Raw genomic sequence first — 6,847 nt, forward strand, 5'->3', positions numbered from 1 at the left:
ATTCGACTTATTGGGCGTTTCGAGCTTTCAGCGCGGAAAGCGATGCAGGAAAAGTTCAGCCGTACGGGTGTCGAAATTGCATCGCTGCACGGAACGTACTTTCTTTGGAGGCCGACGAACACTTTGGGCGAAGAGTGCTCGTTCTTTCGTTGGACGCCAAGCCCGTCGGCCAGCGCTGTTCCACGAAAACAACTAAACAATTATCTGGCTGTCGCAACTCACTACTTTGGACTGAACAGGTTAAGAAACAATGAAACTACCCGCGTCACCAAAGTCACACAAACTTCGACAAGCAAAGCACCGCAACATATGAGGGGGGCGTATTGTAACAGGTGAACTTTACGAGCGCGCCTTTCTGCCCATTTCAAGAGCTGCATTGCATTTCAAGTGATAGCGGCGTCAACGCCCGCCGCTATCGGTGGGCGCTCTTGCATTGGGCGCTGAAAAAAGGTATTTATTGATAATGATCAAGTAAAATAGAGTTGTTCTTTTCTCGCCATGTGTATATAAAATTGTTGGGAATTTTCTTTTCGTTGAATGAATCTAACTGTGTATCGCTTTAATTAAAAAACGCTTTTTTCTTTCCCAATGTTTGTTCCCTCTAAACATAGTCGCGCCTCAATCGCTGCTCCCATAACCACCCTTGCTGATGTCGGTGACAATTTGTTCTGAACCGCTTTTCGCCCGAAGCTTCGCGACCAGTTGGATCGACCTTGTTTGGCGTCCCACGAAAGGACAAGCACTCTACGCCAAACGCGATCGTCGGCCTCCAAAGAAATTGCGTTCTGTGCAGGAGTGCGATTTCGACACGCGTACGGCTGACCTCTTGCTGCACCGCATTCCGCGCTGAAAGCTCAGAACGCCCATCAAGTCGAATGGTGGTGCATTTGAATATACAGCTCTAATGCAGGCCTCGGAAAATAAATTTCGCGCCTTTGAGAACAAAATGACGTCACTTCTGTTTTTAACGGATATGACGTCGAAATATTTTTCTCCCGCCGGAAGTGTTCCCTCCTCACACAGATGGCGCTAAGCCCCATGAACCGCCGATGAACCGCCATGTTTAGAACGTATGGACTTCTATGCAAGCTTCGCTACCAGGTATATTTACCTTGGGGCTTGCGCGAACGCTGAGCCCCACTACCAAAAATTATATGCCCCACCCACCCCCATTCGTGGAAGTGGCGCGCTTCAACTAGCCGGTGTGCAATGGAAGGTCTCCGCACGGGGCCGCGACCTCAATGATCGCCGCGAGCTCAGCATAGAGTAACATACGGATTACAAGAGTGGCCACTCCACCCTAAAAGCGGCCGAGCTACGCAGCTTCATGCCGCCCGTTAGAGGGCAATACAACACTCCCTGTGTCCAAGGGAACGCGCGACTAATTATCTAACCCGCCGTGGTTGCTCAGTATCTATGGTGTTGGGCTGCTGAACACGAGGTCGCGGGATCGAATCCCGGCCACGGCGGCCGCATTTCGATGGGGGCGAAATGCGAAAACACCCGTGTACTTAGATTTAGGTGCACGTTAAAGAACCCCAGGTGGTCCAAATTTCCGAAGTCCCCCACTACGGCATGCCTCATAATCAGAACTGGTTTTGGCACGTAAAACCCCATAATTTAAATTAAGTTTTAATTTTTACTAGTTATCTACTGTAGTAACTTTTCTAGTGCACCATACGCCTACTTGTCTATGTGGCTGTAGACGTTATCAACGGGATCAGCCAGCCGTGAACGGTGGATAAGACTAGTATATAGAACAAAGTATAACGCATCGCTACAAAATATCGGCCATGGTGTGATCAGGCAAGGCGACGCTACAAAAGATGTGCGAGAACGTCTGCGTGCTCTTTGCTAGGTTCGTCCATAGAGAAAGAAATTCCACAAGAGGGAACACTCGGAGAAAACTGGCAACAGGAAACAAGTCGCGCTATACTATTGATGTGGAACGTTAGCTGCTGCGAGCATCGAAAAAAAGAAAGTGAAATTAAGTTAAGAGCATTGATTTATTCTTTAAATTATTCGCCGCGAAAAGTAATACGTTTTGCGTGTAAATAAACTTAAACTTTGCGACCTATTTTACTTGCCTTACCTAGCGACAGGCCAATGACGCGCCAGAAGAATGCGTCATCCGCCAGACACGCCACCGAAGCGAGCGAGGACGGCTGCACGCGCGTTTGAGCGCTCGCCCGTGGCGACCCGTCCGTTTCTCTTTTTTTAAATGCATCCTGGTTTCTTGGGCTCCCGGCGTATTCTTGCGTTCCTTCTGCACTGGGACAAGATAACACTGCACTATTGGAATACGGCAAGGTGAGAAATTTTGTTCACAGTCTACGACGCAATTAGGCTTACGGCACGGGACCGAGACTTAAAACGCAGTTAGCGAAAAACAGCTCGGCCATCCTGGCGCAGTTAATTTGAGTTAATGAATCGTGCTGGGACATATTTCCGACGCTTCCTAGGGGATTATTGTAACTTACTCGGTTCTGTTGAGGCACACTGGCCGCGCAACGCGCTTTGACGCAGTTAGCGATAAGCAGCTCGGCGGTGGTCACAAAGTTAGTTTGGCGTGTAATGAATCTTAGAGGGACAAGTTTGTGACGTTTTTTGTGGCCCCGCAACAACATATACCTTCTTTCGGTGCTCACGTCTGTCGAAAACGCGATGGGCGATTGCCAAGAGTGATAACATGGGAGTGTGTTGCTGTCCCCGGCAGAATGCGCGAAAGATAACGCCGAAGGACATATCGGAAAATTGTGATTCAAAAATTCCGTTTTCTAAGGACTGAAAACAGGCTTTGCACCCACGCATTTGTCTTGAGTGCCTGTTGCGTCCGTCTCTGTGTATGTAGCGTACCGTCGCGTCGCTCGAGGCTAACTTTTGGAAACATGGAGTCGCCCGTGTATCTGGCTGCTAAAGTGCAGAAAATAATGCCCGGAATGGAGGAATTGAGAATTGAGAAGAATGTTTGTAAGCTGTGACGACGACGTGTTCTGAACAAACACTCCTGCCTCAGTAGCGCATGCATGGCACCGAAGGTTTTTTTTTTAGCTACGACAATTGCATGCGACGGTTTTCGCGCAAGGGCGATATGAAGTGCGTAGGTGCAAATTTGTGCGAAGGCGGGAGAAGACATAACCAATACTTATTTTTTATCAGGCCATGCCGTCCGTAGTCAAGTACTACTGGAATTACTGCTGTGTTGCGTGGTGCAGTAACAACGGCAGCACAGGGAGAGAGCGTGGATGGCAGACAACTACAGTGAGCAGCCTTCATTCCTTATTTGCTATGCAGCCCGAAACTACCGCTTAATGTGAAAGGTTACGCTTCAAAATACGAGCGTTGTTATCCTCTTTAATGCTAATGCTAAGAATTTGGTATGGAGCGAGCTGCGCGCCACAGGTGATCGGGTATATGCATTTCCATAGGGCCACGTGACATTTTTTTGCCATCTGCGGCGACGCCGGGTTTTCGACAAAGTCATTGCCAACTCTTTAAAGCACACCTCCGCATGAGATAAATTAAAGTTTCGTCTTAAATCTACTGTGGTTTTGCGTGCCAAAACCACGATGTGATTAAGATACACGCCGTAGTGCACGGTTCCGCAAATACACACCACCTGTGGTTCCTTAACGTGCAATGACATCGCATAGTACGCGGGATTCTAGCATTTCACCTCCATTGAAATGCGACTGCCGCGGCCGGGATCGAATCCTCGTCTTTCGCGTCAACAGCCAAACACCGTAACCACTTCACCAACACAGCGGCGCTGAGCGATGAGTTTTCAAGAAATGAAATGCTAAGTAACCAGATAATGATTATTGTTGCGTGGCAGAAGGGAGCTCTTATTTTTAACAGCGGATCTGTTTATAGGGACACTAAAATAAAAAGTCAAGCTAAAGTGATAGAGCACTGCTCTAGAACGTCGAAGTCGTCCATATAATCGCGAACAGCGCTTTAGTAATCGAGAAATTGGGGTAAATGCAGGAAACGATAAGAGACTCCTCGGGGACATTCCGGTACTTACCCGATGACGAAGGCACTCCTAAAAAAATAATGTCACTAGTACTCAACCACTCGTGTTAAAGGGAATATTTCGTTGGATTATAAGATAGAAGAAAATGCTACTTGTCTACTTCTATTAGATTCTTAGAAAAATACCTTTTGGCGTAATACTTGATAACGACACGGGCGGTCAAAAGGTTTCATTTTCGCTGGAATCAGCAACGCGCGGGCTTTCGAGTTTCAGTAGTTCCGATACCGCGCAGTGCTGCGCTGGTGTTGCTGGCTAGCTAAACTCGCACTTGAATTTGCTAGCAGCAGAGAATGGCCATGTCCATGTGATGTCGCGGGATGCTGGAACGGTCCGCGCGATGGCACGTCTAGACGGTGACCAGCTTCGTCACCCGACGTTGCATTGCAGTAGTCCTCGCTGCCTTCGCGCTCGGAAGAGCCAACGTCGAGGCCGCCGTCGTAGTAGCCAAAGACGCCGGCAGCGCGAGCCCTCAGCAGCATGTTACGCTCATCGGAGCTCAAATCGCTAAAATCGAGCCCACCATTGCGAGTCAATGTGTCGTTGTCAAGGTCGTGAACTAGTTGGCCCATGGCGACGAGCGTCGACGATCACCGTGTTCACAATTCGGCACGTGCTTTACTTTCCGTTTTCGCAATGCCGTCAGCTGTCTTGGCTCTGTTTCTGGCCGCTCATTTGCGCAAAAAAAAAAAAAAAATAACACCTTAGCGCCGTCTTCCAGGCGCCGTTTTACTATATAGTTTTCTCAGCGACGGCACAACGTCACTATATGGCCATGACTTCGCCTCTTCTAGCTCTGGCGAGCGATTTGAATTGTGCTAGAGGTACATGGACGATTCAGACGCAATTTTCTCTTAAAAGAAGTCTTTTCTTGGCACGAAACAAGCGTTTCGATGTTTCTGGTATGGTGTTTTAACAGTCCACATTGAAATAATATTTGCCTTTAGTGTCCCTTTAAGCCGAGTGTTAGTCCGTAACGTGCGAACAGAAGATGTGGGCCGATCCTAGCGGTAGTGCAGAAAGGGTCCAAGTGCAATAGCAAATACCCCTGTGAGCTAGGAAGCTGAGCCTGCTAAGTCTAGCTTACCATGGTTGGCACTACTTAAGCTTAGTCAGTCATTGATAGTCAATCGATAGCCAATCAGTTGCTAATCGATAATCGATCAATAATCAATAAATTCAGGAAATGCGGGGGATGACTTGGTAATGCTTAGCTTAGCCCAAATACGTGGCCAATGCCTTGCGATAGCCAATCAATAGCCAATCAATAGCTAATAAATAATCGACCAATAATCTATAAATTGCGGAAAATGCTGGAGATGACTTGGTAGTGCTTAGCCTAGCCCAAATACGTGGCCAAAACCTGGCGATAGTTAATCAATAGCTAATCAATAATCAATAAAATCCGGGAAATGCTGAACATGTCTTGGCAGTGCTTAGCCTAGCCCAAATACATGGCCAATACCTTGCGATAGCCAATCGATAGCAAATCGATAATCAATCAATAATCAATAAATTCCGAATATGCTAGGAATGACTTGGTAGTGCTTAGCCTAGCCCAAAAGCCAAGACTAGGTAGGTGCCCATCAGCTCCGCTGTCTCTTTAGAATTGCACCTTCAGTACAAGCTACGCAGTTTTTTTAGAGTGTTCTAGCAGGCGCGCTTTGATCACGCATCGCGTAGCCAACGATGCTAATAGAGAACCTTTCAGAGGCGGTTCAAAATAAAACAAACAGTGCTTCGCGGCAATGTTGTTACTTTCATCGCATCCTTCACTCAGTAACATTACACAATGTGTGAAATGCATTTCGAGAACCGCTACCTTGTTTGGATAAGTTTGTCGAGGCACGAATGAAATCTAGTTTTATACCTTGCGAGTTTTACTTTTGTCAACAACTAAGGCTTCGCCACAACACACTGTCCTGTCCCTACAAAGGTTCTGTGGCAGCGCACAGCGATGTTACATGCAGCTGTAGCATGCTTATTGGCACTAATTACCTTGCACCATGGCTGGCACTTGCCAGAAGACTTAATTGAAGAGAATATCTCGCTTTACGACCCGCGGAAACCAACGCATACGTTTTCCGCAAACGAAAATGAGTCACCCTTATGCGACCAAGATGCCGCGAAACTTTAGAAAATTCAAGCGTGTCCTCGATCCGAGGCGTGTTCTACTGTGTTCGTCATGCGTACATAATGCAGAAGTGAAATGAACATGCACTTAGCAATTTTAAGCGTCAACGGTCCGCTTGAAGAACAATTAATTCATTGCCACCCGCTCTTGATTCCGCCAGTGCAGTGATTCGCGGTGCCCGCCGTCCACAGCCAATGCTCGCACCGCGGCGCCACCGTCGCGAGAAAATGGCGGCGCCCGAGAACGGTTCTGAATTCTAGTCTATAGGCAACGGATGCACAAGCTTCCCGTGCTGACAGCAGCGCCCAATCACATAGCCTAGCGAGCAAAAAATATTAAATTATGGGGTTTTACGTGCCAAAACCACGATCTGATTATGAGGCACGCCGTTGTGGGGGATTGGAAACTGCACTGGTTTCGTTTGTGCCGCATTGCCGGAGTATAGGCGCTGTTGAATGATGATGATGTTGTTGATGAGAATCATATCTTGCAGAAAACGTTACGCGTTTACGATGCTCTCTAAGCACCGATGATACCGAGGCAAGTGATAAGGCGCGTTGGTGAGCTCGTTGCGTTGATATCTAGTGAAGCGTTTCGACGTTCTGCGTAATATATATATAGTGGGCATGGCGAGAGCATTGGGCGCGGGTCGATGAACATAGGTCTTCTTTTTGTTGTAC

General features: G+C 47.7%; 1 non-coding gene across 1 annotated transcript; it reads right to left on the reverse strand.

Annotated features, from left to right (window-relative positions):
- Window positions 1–1,112: 1,112 nt before the first annotated feature.
- On the reverse strand, window positions 1,113–1,274 carry LOC119437981 (U1 spliceosomal RNA). The gene has a single exon (XR_005189612.1). It is a non-coding gene; the product is annotated as a U1 spliceosomal RNA (small nuclear RNA).
- Between the last annotated feature and the right edge of the window lie 5,573 nt (window positions 1,275–6,847).

Source organism: Dermacentor silvarum, chromosome 1 (assembly GCF_013339745.2).
Source record: "Dermacentor silvarum isolate Dsil-2018 chromosome 1, BIME_Dsil_1.4, whole genome shotgun sequence".
NCBI lineage: Eukaryota > Metazoa > Arthropoda > Arachnida > Ixodida > Ixodidae > Dermacentor > Dermacentor silvarum.